The following is an 18,354-nucleotide window of genomic DNA, read 5'->3' as shown; positions in this document are numbered from 1 at the left end:
TAGTTATTTTTTATATTCTTGCTGTATAACAGCGATTCTTCTTTATTCAGAATCCGGTTAGATCGCTTAATTAGTTGGCAAATAGGTAGATATTTCAAGCACATCATCATTGTGCCTCATCATCGACTGGAATCTCCCGGCAGAATATTGCAAATACATACTTTTATTCGCAGCATTGTTCTTTCATCGTCAAATCGAGGACGCTTGCATTAAATCCACGGCTATAGAAAAGAGCCACATATCGTGAATGGAGAGTTTCTCTTTGCGGCTTTATCATGAGTCTCATGTTTCACGAATAATCGAGGAGGACACGTTACTTTTACTATTAGTGCAATTGTTATAGTCTCCTTTTCGTTTGAATTCAGTCAAAGAATTACACGCGTATGTATATATTTATGTAAACAATCAGAAAACAATTGATTCAATATTTACTGTAATTGTAAAACTTGTAGGCGATTCTAATTTAGACGTACTTTAAAAATAGTTATTACGAAAATTGTACAAAAAAGTAGAAGTCTTGTATTTACACAAAAATGTGTAGATTCAAAGTTTCAGTGAGTGCATTCCAGTTTATAGTTATTTTAAAGTAAAAGTTAGCAGGTGAAATTTGCTGTTATATCAGAACCAATTGAAAATTTTAAATATTAAGAATTTTCATTTATTTACCAAATATTTCATTAAACGGGGAATATATAAATATATAAACCATTTGTTCGAATAGCGATTCTCATAAGCCATCTAGTTTTTTAAAGCCATAAGACAATTTGTTTTAGTAGTTACATACATACAAATTGTTTTCATTCTGATATGCATCGAACTTGCAACACGATTCGCTAGAGTTTACCAAGTATTTGTTAAAGTTTCATGATATTTCGGTCAGATATTAATATGAATAAAAGGAACATTTGTAATGGAAAGTTTGCAAACTATATACTGAGTCTCCCACACGAGTGTTTTCTGATTATCTTTGCAAGAATCGTTTCGTAATATGTCGTTACATCAGATAAAATTTCATGTGTTGATGCCTATGGCTGAAAAGAACGCAATTTTTCAACCTTTTCCGACGAAACTTGAGTAACATCGCGATGGGAAGGAAATTATCGCGAAACACTTCCGAAAAATGTGACATCGCTCTATATAACTAAAATGATAATCTATAACTTTCGATTCTTCAAGATTACTCAATTATTAACACATACTAGAATTATACTTCTATTAAACTATTATAGAATAATTATTAAAACTTTTTAGAGCATATAAGAGATTGTGACCTTCTTTTGATTAAAAACTTTATCCATTGAAAAGATAAAGTAAAAGATTCTATTACTGTCGTCTCAACGATCAACTGTGTTGTTATTGCATTGTTTTAATTATTTCTTTATTAATAACACGAGTTTTATTATCTGTGTATTTATTATTATACACATATATTATTTACATTCTTAAAGTCTGATTTAATTCTATTCTTAATATGTATCAATTGTGATTTTAAAGTAATAATATGACCTACATACAATCAATATACAACAATTATTTCACAATGTCTTATACTAAGATATGTACAGTAGGGAATATGTGTATCTTAAAATTTCTTTTTCAAATTATATCTCATTATTAGTATTTACTATTTGCTTGATTTTTTTCAGAAACCAAATATAATTACAAATGTAGTTTGAACTACAGGGTGTGGAACCAAGACTCTGGATGGATACTTCTTGCATTAAATTTGGACAGTAAGTTTCTATATGATGTAAACGTGAGTGCAGAAGTCCAGCAGAAGTTTACTGAATTGACAAAAGACATTGACAAAAAGAAGTTTTGCTGCATTTACAGGTATAGTTAGTCTTTATTATGTTTTACATTCTCTGCCGTGGGCGACAGCTTTCTCGACGAAACTTTGTTATAATAACCGTCCGTATCGTTCGCCACGATTATCTAACAAAGAAATATGAAAGCACCGCTGGCCGAAAAATGATTAACGCCTGTGCAACCATCGATCGCAATTAGGGCCGACAGACAGCTAACTTAACACGGCGTATTGCACGCGGTAATCGATAAGCGTTGAACCGCTATGACGAACTGGTTTCAAGTTGGCCACCTTCCGGGTTTTGCAATTTTGAAAAGTTTGAGTCTGACGGACACAATGCAAAATGATTAAAAAGTCTCGTATCGCAAACTATCTAATAAAGGGACTACTATAACCCATCTTGCAATAATGATGCAATATCATGAAGGGATCCTAAAATATGTAACGTTTAAACTGTCTAGCTCATAGTAGTATCGTCACAAAAAAGCGATTCTCCACGAGCCTTGGTATCATCAGCTTCCAACGAATTTTTCGTTTGAAAAGCCGACTGCTTCGGGTCCCGACGAAACAAAATGGCTAGACGCTGAAAACGAGTCCGTGTCAAAAAACTCCGGGAAGCACGGCTTAATCAAATACGTCTAGACACCTACGACCAAGCGATTCAACTTTGAACGACGAGCACAGGAGAAGCAAGGAAAAGAGAGGGCCCCGGCTTTTCTCTTATGTAACGTAGCTTGAAGTTTCTGCTCGGTGTAGCGTGTACATAAGCCGCCTCGCGACTTCCAAGCAACACGATGAAGCCATTGTCTCACGTGTTCGGCCGAATTATTCTCTTCGTTATCCCGCGAACAAGCAAAATTTTCAGTGAGTGGAACCAGTTTCCAAGTTCCATCGTGTCCAAATATTCTCCCGAGATTTAATTGGTATTGAAAATTCAGTGGAGGTATAGTAAAGTGGGGTAATTCTGACTATCTAAATTTTTAGTTTTTTTATATTAAATCATAGCTAAACGTGTCTAGTTCGTATTAGTGTGACTGAGAGGGTATTTTACGTTATAACAAAATTAGGTAATATTTTTGGAGGTAAAAAAAGATGTTAAATTGTATTTATATAGATGATATCTGGAATATGGCCAATACTCATTCCGATGGACCTTCAGAAAAAATTTCATTTACTGTCATTTTGTAATACACGTAATTTGAAATTATTTTGATTATTATATTATAATACAAAATAATATCAATTCAACATATGCATTATAATCGATCGATATCTTTTAAAATGTAACCCCTATATGGAAGGGTAATAATTTGGTTCTACTTGGCACCGTTAGGTGGTGTATTCAGTGATTCTTTCTCGCAGATAATATTGCTTGTATACAGTTTAAGAGGATTATCGAAATTTCAGACGGCATCGCTTCTCGGCCTTATTGGGCTTAGATCAAAGTGTAGTATCTGTTCTTATCAGCTTAATATCTGATATACTCCCCATCGGGGGGTCAGAATATTAATCTGATTTTTGAAAATTGACGGAGCAGTTGGAGCTTGCTCCACCTCTGTCGCGAGTTAGCCTGGCATTGCATTGCCGCCAGGAATGGCTCAATTATTATATTATAAAAGCAATCTTGTAATTAAAATTTTCAAGAATTACTTAATTAAAGTAATATAAGTATATTATACTATGTTCGATGAGAATAGGGGCACTTCTGTTTTTATTCGTCGACTGTGAATCGTGATTTTCTTCATCGCTTGGGTGGGCATTTCTTTATATTTTTCATGTCAATTCTCATTGAGCCGGGTATAGAGAATACATCTATTATACAATCAAATTATTGTACAGAATGGGTTAATGTAAAAAAAAGAATGGTTTGTTATTTTTATAACAACACAGTCTTACTTTCTATTAATACAGATAATGGTTCTCAAGGATCGTAGTCCTAGTAGTTATTGTTTAATATAATGTACAATATTTGAATAATAATTGATGCTTTTTGAATGCTTGTGATACTCATTGTATTATATATTTTTGCCATTTAGTTCCAAAGAAAATTAAATTTAAAATTTATTTATTTATGAAATAAATAAGGCAGACTTTATCCCATCTTGGCTGCGCCCTTAGAAGTCCAACTGTATGTAATCTCTTCTCCGATGACACTGTCCAACTCGAATAGAGTGATTTGAGCTCCTCTGCAATTTTATTTACCGTTAACTCTTGGAATTGCTTATCCGTTTAACACGTAGCGCAAAGGAACGTGCATAAACGAACGAACTGGCCTGATATACATATTACAGTCTAATGTATGAAGTTTTTGAACGTTTTGCATTTTTTTAATTATATTGTACCACAATTCCCGCTTTCAAGTGACTAAATCGAGACCACCAGTTTACTTGTCTGTAATCTATATCGAGGTTAATTATAGCTGTACCTCGAGTTTGCACCGTAACGTATATTTAGTTTTACTTCTGTAGTTACCTTTTTCTTTTTTTTCACATTTTTTTTGTGTATAATCATTTAACAAGCCGATGGCGACAGCTTGGTAGTCAATGTCATATGTCATCCATTATAATTTTATGCATGTCACAGCTACCTATTATATAGAGTGGTCCAATAACTTTCACCACTTCTATTTTCTGTAAAATGTAACGATAAATCATTGGGGAATTCAATGTTAGTCTGAAATTCTTCTGTATTTCTTTTACAGCCACAATTTCTACCTGAGGTACCCACGATCCAAGTATCAATAATATTGGGGTTTAATCTTTCCTTGGGATATAAGTACGAAGACTCGAGACCTTGGACCTTCTCCCTTCCAACCCGTCTAATTTGCGACGTCGCATCGTGTCGCTGTTAATGGTACGGGCTCGTCATTCGTTATGTGAAAATTGACGCGGTAAGACGTGTTGATAACTTCACGGCTCAGTAGATGTATATTTTATATCATAAATAGACATTTAAACGCTTCTTCGTTACTATTACATACAGTCACTATTGTAGGAGTATGGTCGTTTGAAAATTGAACCATTTTTATGGGGGTTTTCTCATTTTACGGGGTTAAGGAACAATTTCTTTAACATTCTTAGCATTTCCAAATATTTTCCACCAAAATACGCGTTGTTTGCATTTCGAAACATTAAAATCCTTCAATCCGTTCAGGAGTTATGATATTTTAAACATACGCAAGGGGAATATTTATAGCCAGACATTGTATTTTCGGTAAAAAATTTTTTCTTGAAAGTACGTAGGATTTTGAGGGTATGTATATTGACCAAAAATGATTGTAATTGACCCTTGCAGCCGAAAATAATTTTTTCAGAACGATTTGAAACTTTTCAATTTCGCAGATTTTAAGCACCTACCCCCTGTCGATTTTTCTTAAAAATACGTTTTTAATTTTCAATAAATTTGTTTGACGTTATACGGAAATGTCGTCTAATACTTTTTTGTAGGTATCCATGAGTGTAATATTTTCTGTCATTTTTTACAGAGTCCTGACATGTCATTATCGGATTCATGGATTCAGAGAACTTCTTCGATGACTTTGCTGACGATTTCCACTAGATAACATGGTCGTACAGGTACTACTCTTGCATTCTACGGTTGGTGAGTTGCATACCATTTTTGTTCTTCCTGTGAGCTTTTACGAGGCAAATCTTGCAATTAATATTATTTAATGTGTAATTAATAATCAGAAAAACACTGACTCCGTTTTTGTTTTGGAGAACCGGAAGTCCGTAATTTAGTCGACCCACATAAGTAAAGAATATCGTTATAATGCACGGAATTATTGGAGTTTGTGATCTCCTATAGTTGGTCTCGGGATGTTAGTAACGACACGAGGACAGGGCAACGGGAATCTGGGCGAGCAAAGACCGCTTTACACGCTGCAGGTTGCATAACGGTTTCGAGCAGCATCCAGCTTGCAGTATCTGATGCCTACAAAGAAAGAAAAGCAACATGGCTATATTGTTGTCCGACTCTTTTCAAACACTGAATCGGTAGGCTGCTCGAAACAAAGGAAAGTGGGGGAAAAATAATCATACGAGCGCATACTCTACCCCGTATCATACATCTTTTGTTTCAAACATTTTTCCACATAGCAAACAGTTTTCAAGTATTTAAGACCGCAGATCTTGCTCGGACCACTCGATATATTTTAATTATGATCCCATGTACAGGAAAGTAATTACGTTAACAGGTTTGTTGCGTGTCAGTATACCTGAAGATGTTAATGAACACAGATCGATGAATTACACTTTTAGTCAGGGCATAGTTTCGTAATCGGTCGCAGAAAATTTGCAACAGTGACATGGATAAGTAATATTTGACTCGCCTAAGTGAACGTTCATTTCACTGACCCGTCTGATCACGAGGTCCATGTCGAATTTGTCGAGACGGAGCACCTTTCCTTCAGGTTCGATTACAGCATCGAATTCAGAAAGCGAGCCAGAACGAGAGCGTATCGGCTCGCCGGTTTGTTTTTGCAATTACAGAACCGGAAGTACCGGATCGGTAGATGCGTTACAGCTGAAACGTGGACTTAGTGTCGCCACTTTACGCTTTGAGTGTCGCGTCTCCAAAAAACGAAAGACGGTATCATTTATTCAAATGGCGATGTCTTAGATAATTTTCCGGTGTGCACGTCGAATAGAATAATTATAACTCGTTTTTAACCCTTAACTCATATCGTGGAATACTTTGACACCCCAACGATTCAAATTTATTTCATTTGCAATTAATATTATGCTCTGTTATTCTGCGTAACTGACAAATAAAATGAAGACAATTGCGCAAGGAAGTTGGTTGTTTTTTATTTTCTTATAGTCTATTTTGGGATAGAGAAATGCTCTACGATGTTAGTTATTGTAAATATACGATTCCAGTTAAGGGTTGAAACATAATGAATGTATAATAAAACATCGATTATCTAAACTAATAGGGAGACTTTGTTTGGATAATCGATCTTTAAAACCAAAATTGCAATTAAAATAACAAGAAATAAAATAGTTTTGAAAGATGCATGTAATATAGAAAGTAAATTTTTGAATTCTTATTTATTTTGATGCAATGTACATTTTTTTATTATCTAACTAGAGAGAGAACAACTTTGACACAAACCTTTAAACACAAGTTTGTAATGCTCGTTTATTCATCTTATTTTACCACGTATAAAGATTGCAAATCAGGAGGTTAAACAATTTAGAAGCGTTCAGACTGATTTCTCGGTGTTTTGTAAAGAAACTCGTACGTTAGACGAAGTTTTTTTTTTGTGGGAAAAGGTTATTCCTGATGAGGAACGCCGTTGAATGCAAATCGTTGTTTCATATTGTGCAAGTTTTCTGAGCGGTTCGATTGGTCACGAAAGACCCACGTTTTACCGAGTGCTTGGGCTTCCATTTTTTCAATACCTGTTTTTACACCCACGCGATCGAAACGATCGACATACTCCGTACAAAACACACTATAAACCTTGGCAAACAAGAGGTACGTTTCAATGATTTATGACTCTCTTAGGAACCGACTTTTTTAAGGCCATCGGTTCGCCATGCAGTTTTCTGTAAGTAAAGGTCGTGAAGTATTACAACCCTTTTACGCTCGGTCTGCCTATAGTCTGCAAGCTGGGGTATTTGTTAAAGAATTCGTGCTATATCGTTATATCGTTAGTTATCTAGAAAATCCCTACTAATATGGTAGAACTTCGATTATCCAACTTAATAGGAACAACGTGGGTTGATCGTATAATCGTAGGTGTCGGAAAATCGGATGATTCTTTTCACCTTAGAGCAACAGGTGAATTTTAAATGTATCGTAATCAAAGGTTGTACGTAATATGTAAACTATCGCTTCAAACATGCGTTTCTCTCGTCAATTCATATATATCTGGTGTCCATCTTAATATTATTTCTTATGGGTCAAGAGACACACTGCTTATTTCAGTTTTCTTTTTTTCTTGCTGCCTGTTACATTGTCTACAGTTTCCTTTCTTTCGTCTCTTTGACGCATTTAAGTCTGTACCTTCCATTTCCTTTCTCTGCCCCTCCAATTGTCCCTATCAGTTTTGCTTCTTCCTCGACTCTTAGTCTATTTATATCTGTCTCTCCTGCGCCTCTCTCTCCAACCTGGGCTCCCTTTTAGACCTTTCCTTTGTTCAATTCTCTTTCCTTTTGGACGAAAGAGAGAGACAAGTTACGATCAGATTTAAAACTTCCGGATGAGGCTTGGTCACTTAACACCACCGAGGAGAGCGTTATTATTAGCGATTCTGAAAGTATCGATGACTTATCGAGGATACTAATTTTAGAGAATATTGCACGAGGATAATCGACGAGAAGTTAATAATGTGTTTATTAGCTTTACAAGGCAAACAGTTAACGTTTTTGACCTTTAACGTTTGGAGTACATAAGTGATATTGCAATACAAAATCAATTATATCGACGAAACACGAAAATTAAACATGTCTCTCTGAATATCTCAAAATGTGGATTTTGGACTTGTATTGTTCTTCAATTCACCGATTCGATAGAAATTTTTATTTAACGAGGAACGGATAAACAGTCGTTTATCTTTTATTCGTTATTTTAAATGTTTGTTTAGGTAAGGTTTTTGCCCTTGTGTGATTTCTACTCACAATTTGAATCAAAAAGGAGAATATACTGCACGCGTGCATATTAGGTTGCAATCTACGAATGCATTTATCGTCCTTTGAGATACCGAAGAGTCATGTGGGCAGTAGTTAAGGTGAAGTCACACGACGGAGGGGAGTTCCGTGGACCAAGGTGATCTGGTGCGGAAGCGAGAGGCTCTCTGAAAGGAAAAGATCAGCCAATGGTTCCCTAAAGTACAATTTTTCTGTAAGATACTTTTTTAACTCCTTCTTTAAATGAATGACCGTTCTTCGAATTTTTTTTATCCATTTCACTCTACATTTTCGATAGGCTGATTTAAGTTTTACTAGGGCCACGATCCAAAGAGCAAAGTACGATTTGTTTACAAAATTTTTGTCGTAGCTCTTTTACAATCGTTTCAACAATTTCTGAATCTGATCCTTATGGAAGATGTTTGCGTTGAAACGTAATAAAAATTCGAAAATTTAAAAGAAGAGTTTAAAAAATGTTTTATCGAAAAATGACAACATATCAAAGTTGATCGAAGCCGACTAGAATCGAGTTTTCCGAATCGAGCAACAATAATACTAGGAATTAAAACCGACGAGCAGAAACGATGATTAAGTTCGGGCCAGGAACACGTTTCTGCCGTACAAGGTGCTTCGAGAACTGTTGAAGCTGTTAATACTGGAAGCTACTCTTCATTATATAGGGTGTCCCGATTAGAAACGAGCCATTTTAATTCTCTATTTAAAGTCCAAGGGACCGATAGAAGAAATACTACTAGCCTAATAAACATATAAATTAAATCTGTGAAGTGTTTTCAAAACCGTATTACAAATATATATTTGAATATAAAAATAAATAATTGTAATAGACAAATTAGGATATAAATTGAATAAGGCGGAGGAAAGAATCTTTAAAGCAATCATGGCAAGCTCTAGAGGTAATTACCAGCTTTTACGTTCTGGAAAAATTATTTTCGGTTGCGGGGGTCAATTACAATCATTTTTTATGAATACACATATTCCCGAAATCCTACCCTTCTTCGAGAAAAAAATTCGGGTAGGTGGTGAAATTTTTCGACAAAATTAAAAAATTTCAAATCGTTCTAAAAAAATTATTTTTGATTGCAGGGGTCAATTACAAGCATTTTTGGTCAAAAGACATACCCCCGAAATGCTACTCAGTTTCGAGAAAAAAATTCCTTACCGAAAATATAATTTCTGGCCAGAAATGTCTGCCCGAATTTTCATGCAAATCTTTAAAACACCATAACTTCTGAACGGATTGGACGATTTTAATGTTCAAAAAGCCAAACGCCGCGTATTTTAGCGTAGAATATGTAGAAATTATAAAAATATTCGAAAAGTTGTTCCTTGACCCCGCAAAATGAGAAAAACCCCATAAAAATGGTCCAATTTTCAAACAGCCATAACTCCTACAATTGTGAATATATTTCAATGAAACTTTTTTCTGAAGTAGAGCTCGTGGGTACCTACAAAAAAGTATTAGACAACTTTTCTGTAGGGCGCCAAACAAAATTACTAAAAATGAAAAAGGAATTTTTAAGAAAAATCGACAGGGGGTAGGTGCCTAAATTTTTCGACGAAAAAAAAAATTTTTAATTAATTCTGAAAAAATTATTTTCGGTTGCGGGAGTCAATTACAATCATTTTTGGTCAATAGACATACTACCGAAATCTTGCGCAGTTTCGAGAAAAAAATTCAGTACGGTCGGAACTTTAAACGTTAATAACTGTTTAACAAAGTCTTCATCAATAAATTGGTATTCTTGATTTTCGTCTTATTTTGGCCTCTAGAATCCCCCATTAAAATTTTTCCCAGGGGTGGCCGATCACCCTCTATGTATAACGCGAAATACTAAAATGTGCTTAGAATATTAATTTTTAAAACATAGACTCATTCTAAGGAAGAACTTAGCCAAGTGTTCGATCAATATTAATTTGAATTTTTGTTTATTCGATACGAAACGCTTCATCCTTAAAAAGATTAAAGCGACCAGTTTCTAGTATACTGTATTTTAAAATCCTGGAACATTGTAAAAGAACCGTGGAAGGCTTGATGGGATATGGTTGATGATGTTCGAATGATCAGAGTGTTGTAGTTTTAAACGTGGCAGTAAAATTCTTCGTTCCAATGCTTTTTACATAGGGGCATTGAACACGTCATCGTTCCCAGATGTTTTAGAAAATATTTTTTGTTGGTGGAAGACATCACACTTGTTCATGGTTCCCGAATATTCACCCTCACGAGCTGCAAATTACTGTGCGTGATGACATTATCTGCACCCTCTGGTGCCCCTATCCCTTGAAACAGACCCTGCTGACTCATCACCGATGACTTCCTATCAATTTCCGCCTTGTTTCGTTCAACCCTGGGGAGTCATCGAATCGAGAGTCAAAGTCGTTCCATCGATCGTATTTACAATTCCTGCAATTATTGCATATCATACGTATCTACCTAACTTTTGTCCTGTGATTATGAAAATGGTCTAACAAGAAACACTAGGCAGTTGTTCCATTCTAATTTCTTTCGAATTCGTATACAGGGCGGATCACTGCATATTGGCATATAAAATGTCATTATTCCTATGTGTAGCGAAAAGTATTTCAGATAAAGTTGCATAGTTTTGAGAGTGGCACATTCTGATGATACTAGTTCTTTTGTCGATGGACGTGTAGAGGAGATACGAAGGTCATCAACGATTTTTTTGAACGGAATCCTATATTTTTTATTACATCAACTGATGCTCCTTGATACTCTTTACAAAGAACTATTAATCGAAACGGTTGATCGAAAAATAATAATTGTTTATACGCTATATACAGGGTGTTCGGCCACCCCTGGGAAAAATTTTAATGGGAGATTCTAGAGGCCAAAATAAGACGAAAATCAAGAATACCAATTTGTTGATGGTGGCTTCGTTAAGAAGTTATTAACGTTTAAAGTTCCGACCGTACTGAATTTTTTTCTCGAAAATGTGCAAGATTTCGGGGGTATGTCTATTGACCAAAAATGATTGTAATTGACTACCGCAAACGAGAACAATTTTTTCAGAATTAATTAAAAATTTTTTTTTTCGCCGAAAAATTTAGGCACCTACCCCTTTGTCGATTTTTTTTAAAAATTCCTTTTTCATTTTTAGTAATTTTGTTTGGCGCCCTACAGAAAAGTTGTCTAATACATTTTTGTAGGTACCTATGAGCTCTACTTCAAAAAAAAGTTTCATTGAAATATATTCACAATTATAGGAGTTATGGCTGTTTGAAAATTGGACCATTTTTATGGGGTTTTTCTCATTTTGCGGGGTCAAGGAACAACTTTTCGAATATTTTTATAATTGCTACATATTCTACACTAAAATACGCGGCGTTTGGTTTTTTGAACATTAAAATCGTCCAATTCGTTCAGAAGTTATGACGTTTTAAAGATACACACGAAATTTTGCAGTGACATTACCGGCCTGAAATTATATTTTCGGTAAGGAATTTTTTTCTCGAAAGTGGTTAGGATTTCGAGGGTATGTCTATTGACCAAAAATGATTATAATTGGTCCCTGTAATCAAAAATAATTTTTTTAGAACGATTTGAAATTTTTTAATTTTGTCGAAAAATTTCACCACCTTCTCGAATTTTTTTCTAGAAAGTGGGTAGGAATTCGGGGGTATGTCTATTCACCAAAAATGATTGTAATTAACCCCCACAACCGAAAATAATTTTTCCAGAACGATTTGAAATTTTTGAAATTTAATTGTTAATAACTTTGTAACGAAGCCTCCATCAACAAATTGGTATTCTTGATTTTCGTCTTATTTTGGCTTCTAGAATCCTCTATTAAAATTTTTCCCAAGGGTGGCCGAACACCCTGTATGTATAACGAAGTCCTAGTTTCTCAAGAACAATAAAGGAAAGCGAATCTATCAAAATCACCAATGAAGTTGCTTTCAAGCGTAACGTAAATGGCACAAGATACCTCGGAAACAAGCAATTAGAACGTTATACCTTGGCTTAGTGTTGCATAGACGTTTCAGAAGCGTCATAAATTGGATTACAGAGTATCAAGTTAACGCAGCTTTCACGGCGATAGATGGATGGAGATATTGACCCAGAACGGGTTCACGATGCATACACGTTGATACGATTTATATGGTTTTCCCTTGTTGCGTAGAAAAGCAAATGAAGACGCTGGCGCCGCAGCTCTGCGTTCGGTTTCGCCATGAAAATAGTTTAGCGGCTGGAGGAAGGATAAAGGAAGCTTTGGACGGACCGAAAGACCACGCTGAAATCGAGACGGTTAAAACAACGAGCAGCGAGAAAACCCGAATCGTTTGGTTTGTAGACTGACTCGGTACTGCAGTTGCTTTTTTTTTTTTGCACTTAACCGGGATCTAAAAATAATACTTTACGCGTGGAGGGAAAAGCTGTGTCCTTGCCTCTTGGAAGAACTAAAGATACGATTTGTAAACGTACCACTGACTAGATCTGAAACGTTCGTCGCTGAAGGTTCTACTGTTTCGACGTTAGTTGCGTACTGCTTAAAGTAATTAGGTGATTAGGTGATTGCAGGGTTGGATCAATAAGGGAGCAAATTACACGCGCTTGGGGCACTCCTAATACTGCTTGCTAAGCCTAATACTAATTGCTAATAATGGAACGCCCACGAAAACTATCAAATATTATTATGTAAATATATAAATATGAAGAATACGATAATTAGGTAACAAAGATTTAATTTAAATCATGAATTCACATTCTTCGAATAAAAATTTCTTTTTGTTTGCAAATTTGAATTAAACTGTGAAATTAAAGATTGCAATATCGAACAACAATGCAAGATACAAAACTTTTATACACTTTTTATTTAATTGACAAAATTTAGAGTAGGCACAATGCCATTTCGTAAATAGATAAATTAATAAAAGTTGTTGTAATATATACCATATAGTTTTCAACGTTTTAGTCTAACGTGTAATATATTTTGCTCGTTAAATGTACACTTTTTTGTATAAACATATATGATCACATAGTTGTGTATAGTTATCCGTTTCTGACTTTTCCACGTTGCACTTTCAGCAATCGTTATATCGAGAATCAAACTTCTCTCTCGCGATACAGTTTGCGGCGTTGTCCATTACGAAATACCGGATTGCCCAAGATATCCTATGTGTCCGGTAGTTTCTCTTTGTTCCACTGGCTGCCTCCAGGATAGCCTGCATGTATACATACATTCTCACTTTGCACCGTAATTACATGCTCCTCGCCGTTGTTTCTAATCTAATCCGTTAAAATCCGATTTACTTTTTCATTAATAATTACTTTGACGTAATCCTGTGTAATCTTCAATTACGTTCCCAATGGCATCAAACGAAATTTCATCCAAACGTAATTACCGGTCTCGACCCGTCCGGTGTCGAAATTTGAATATAACTTTAAACATTTCGTTAATCCTTAATTGGCAAGATGAAGGAAAAAATTCATAAAATCGTAACTATATTATTCCTCTTTCTATCTATGTAAGAAAAACATTGAATTACTCAAAATAAAAATTGACTCTGGGCAGACACTTTTGTATGTACCTTTCAGGGATAAAAATATACTTTTAATACTTTATATTAAACATAAATTACAATTAGTAATTATAGTTTTGAAATTGTTCAAACACGTAAAATATTGTGTAATAAATCCGTTCGCGTCGACCGCGGTACTCTAGTATTCTATTATAAACTTTTACCACATAATTGGACAATTAATAACGAAAAAGTCTGTTCGCGACTGGATAAATTATAAGCAACTATAAAAGAGAAACTGCTATCACTCATGTCCAGAAATGAATTTGTTTTTCACTGCGATAAAGAACGACGCAACGAACATTATTCCAGTTTGATTTTTGCTTATTTCCTACATTGCAAAATTCTCTCTATGCAAAACAAGGATAGTTTATTAGACAGTAAAAGATCGTCGATCCACGTTCAATTTAAACGTCATCGAGATAAAAAAAGTTTCGTTTATTTAATTCTGTCTTAATAAAATACTTCTGTCAACATTTCAAAGTTTCTAAGTAAGTTCACTGATCCGGCAGAAGTCTAACTAAATTAGTAGTATCAAATAGTCTTTTAAGAAAAGTGAATGGACTTATTACACAACCAATATATTATGGGGTGGGCGGATAAATAGGATTGTTTTCGACATTTATTCAAATCAATTTCCCCTTTAACCTGTGCTTTCGCGGCGGAGAACAGAATAACTTCAACCTTTAGATTAAAAATTCGTTGAAAGAAAGAGACGAACATCCAGCGTTCATCAAAACGGAATTAATTGAATAGAACCTTCAATGATCACTCGAGGCACAATCGAATGAATGGATCATGGGAAACGGTGAACGCAATTTTACGGAATTTCAGTTGTTTACAATGACGTATCGAAGCCGCTGCGTTAATTGGTCGAAAGCATCCCGCGAACAGAGGAGAAATCGCCACGAGTACCCGTGGAACAAAGTCGTTGTAGCACAGCGGAATCAATTCCATCGCTGGTTGAGCAATCGACGATTTACAACACGGGACAATCCTGCCTCCCGTTCCGCGTTCGATCAATTAACAAAGAGAAAAAACTTCTCGTGGAATCCCTTTTTATTAAGAGCCGTACGCCGCGTCATCGACGACTCGAGGAGTCATTATCATCCTTCAGTCGTCTGTCCCCATGTGCACTTTCTGTTCACTGTGACACGAGGGAGGAACACAAATGTTGCCGAGCGAGGCGAGGATTAAGTGGAAACGTTCTCTGGTTTCTCCGTTTATTTGCTGGCGAGTCTCTGTCTTGTGATCGGGCGTTAGGATTAGACCACACGGTTGTTTCTATTTAAATTGACACTAGAACTACCGACAATAATGATGTATTTATTTGTATCAAAAAAATTAAAACAATAGATTCTTGAAGAAATGTATAATGCGATAGAAATAAATGTTTGTTCATTCTTTTATAAAGAAAATCACAGTAAACTTTTAAAAATCCAGTCGAGTAATGTTTTTACAATTTTTATTAGAAATAACGAATGCGTCGTTTTGACCATTTCGGGTAGTTCTAGTGTTAACAAACGACTTCGTTACAAAATTGTATAACAAATTGTCGCCTCAGTGCTAATGATCGTCAAGAATTCACCTCCAGCTGATGATAATCACCCGGAGTATAGATAGCTTGAAGGGGTCGTGGATTAAAGTTCACAGACGATCGATCGGGAGGTCTTAATGGCGAAGAAATCGTTGGTGGGTCAGTAAACAGTAGGAGGACGTTAATATCACCGTAATGGTGGCCAAGGATCGATCACGGTGAGTAAAGGTGACGCGTGATAATTGAACCCGTTTGCTAAGAGGATGAATCGAATACCTGAATTGACCGTGACAACGGCGACCTTCGAGGAAAAGGTCTTTCCGGATCGTGTTATCACAGGGTTATTGAGTCGTCGTTCAGGTGTGTAACCGGTGATAAGAATAGGCAGTGATTAAGTTTCGTAGGAGAACAAAAAGATTCGCAAAGGTCAGCCTAGTCGATCCAGGAAGCATAAGTAATTTCTGAGACTGAAAGTTCATGTTTTTAACCTATCGGTTTTACTAATAAGTGAAACTGGATTTCTACAGTGGATGGCACTATTCCTATATAAACCATACACAGTGTATTTAGTTAATCAAAATAATTTCCATTACATTCTATGTAACAAGAGTGCCAGGAATTGATAAATTCTTCAAAGATTCATTTTAAGAAGAGGATCTATGAGCTTCCCTCAAGCGCCAATTTGTAGAAAAAATGGTTGAAGGCTAGTTTGGGATAGAAGAAAAGGATCAAGAGATTTCCCAAAAGCAAGGCAAAATGCTCTTTTATTTTCCTTTTCGAGTAGATTTCCAGTTGAACGAAATTAGCTTCGAATTGCGGGGGTGTTCTGGCGAAAGTAAGACGAATCGGAGATACCGAATTATACGAAACGGAACGTCTCTCGATTTCAGACTTCTTTCGAGTAAATTAACCAGCAACAATGGGCCAAGTTAAAATCGACGAAGCGTGTGCACTCTTCCAGGTCAGAGTTCACGCTCGGTTGAATTTCATGGCAAGAGAGGTGTACCATCTGTATATCGAGCAATTTACACGTGGCACCGTGAAAATGTAACGGCTGTGATAAATGTACCATTCATCGACGAGGTAGAAAACGTTTTTTAGTTAGACATTCAGTGATGAATCTAAAAAAACGCACAGGGGTGAAGAAAAAGTTCATGGCCTAAACGAGAAAAAAGTTTTTATACGGTATATTTGAATGTTCATTTGGCAAATTATTTGGTAGTTGTCATATTTTTAATATCATTTTTTTCCAGGTTTTCCAGGCTTTCCCGATTCTAATCGTCGTTTCCTTCAAAACTCGTTCAGGTTCAACGTTCTTTCGGTTCAGAGGAGCTTCTATCGCCAATCAAACGGCAGCGCAAGTGCAAAACAAAGAACCGTACATGCAGACGGTCTCTCATTAATTTGAAAACTGCGAAGATTAGCCACGGTTCAGGCATCTCACGATATAGTTCCCCCTATTAATTATCATCACCATAAATTCCGCGCGGGAGGAAGTTTCTTGCTTTGTCGGCCCAGCGTCATTAGGGTCGTGGCTCTCCACCCCCACCTTTTCACGCGGTTCACGGAATTCCTGTTCTAGTTCACACGAGCGACACCGACGACGGCACCAGATCATCGACAAAGGCGCATTAGGGTCGACAGAAACGGATATTAGAAAATCATTCGGACACGGCGATGTTTTTTCCTTGCGTCAACGACGACCTCGAGGAATCGACATCGAGAGACGTCACCTCCAGGTCTCGGCCTCGATTCCCTCAAGGATAAGGTCCCTCTTTCTCTATCCTTCCGTTTAGCTATCTGTTTATCCATCTATTTATTTCTCTATTTTGTATCCCGAGAGAGTTCTCGATTACTTTCGCCGTTCTAAGCGCGCTCGATTTTCTAAATGTACGACAGTTCTCGTTAGCCAGGCCTCTTTTCCTTCATTCGACGTGATCGACACGAGAAATTCGTGAGAAACGTTTCAACACAAAGTCAGCGATCTTATGGTTGTTCTCGGTGAGGACTGAAGGCCGTGTTGAGGATCGTGATTTGTTTCTGTCAGCTGTTATTGAATACGTTTTTACGTTGTTTTTTTACAACCGGGGGTGGATACAAAAGACATTTAAAATTTGTTTCTGTTTTATTCGTTAATATTTTAATTATTTAAACATAGAAATTATGTATTTACATAAGTGTACGTTCAAAAATATTTATAGGCAGAAGTGTTTCTAGCAATATGTATTTAACACGACCTGCAATGCCGATTGCAATCGAATGATTGATTGTTAATTAGTAAATGTTATATTTTAATTGCACGAACCAATTAATTCTCTCTTAGCGATGAATGAATGATATAAAAACGAACGTGTATCGTTGATCCAACTCTGGGTTAAGTGAAACAGAGAACTCACTTCGTCATGTTTAGACACTTTCACACGAACACGAGAAATAAAAACCTATTTACGAAAAGACCGACAGCTTGTTTCTACAGATTACGACTTAACTCATACATAAAACTAGCAATAAATTTCAAATTTTACACTGGTGGTGGGAGTTCTGCGCTCCATTCTCAGGACAGGAACGAAGTTTAGAGATCAAATATAAATAAATATACAGATTTATCTTTGCCAGAAGATGCAGTCGTTAAGATATATCTTAATGACTGCTTTTAATATTATAGATGTTTTATATACGATTATATAAGAGTACCGAAGTCAATTAGTTGTTAATTGCAACCTCAATTTGCAATTAATCGATTGTAACTGATACAAGCAATTAGTTTTCCCATCTAAAAAGATTACTTGCCAAGTGCAATTCACAATTTTCATTTT

At 35.9% G+C, this 18,354-nt stretch overlaps 1 protein-coding gene and 1 non-coding gene across 4 annotated transcripts in view; one reads left to right on the top strand and one right to left on the bottom strand.

Annotated features, from left to right (window-relative positions):
* LOC143351927 (uncharacterized) overlaps window positions 1-18,354 on the bottom strand; it is a 36,777-nt gene that overhangs the window by 16,690 nt on the left and 1,733 nt on the right. The window lies entirely within an intron of this gene.
* On the top strand, window positions 3,220-3,414 carry LOC143352032 (U2 spliceosomal RNA). The gene has a single exon (XR_013081852.1). It is a non-coding gene; the product is annotated as a U2 spliceosomal RNA (small nuclear RNA).

This window comes from Colletes latitarsis, chromosome 2 (genome assembly GCF_051014445.1).
Source record: "Colletes latitarsis isolate SP2378_abdomen chromosome 2, iyColLati1, whole genome shotgun sequence".
Classification (NCBI taxonomy): domain Eukaryota; kingdom Metazoa; phylum Arthropoda; class Insecta; order Hymenoptera; family Colletidae; genus Colletes; species Colletes latitarsis.
Note: the sequence above shows the minus strand (reverse complement) of the source record. Positions and strands in the feature narration are given on the sequence as shown.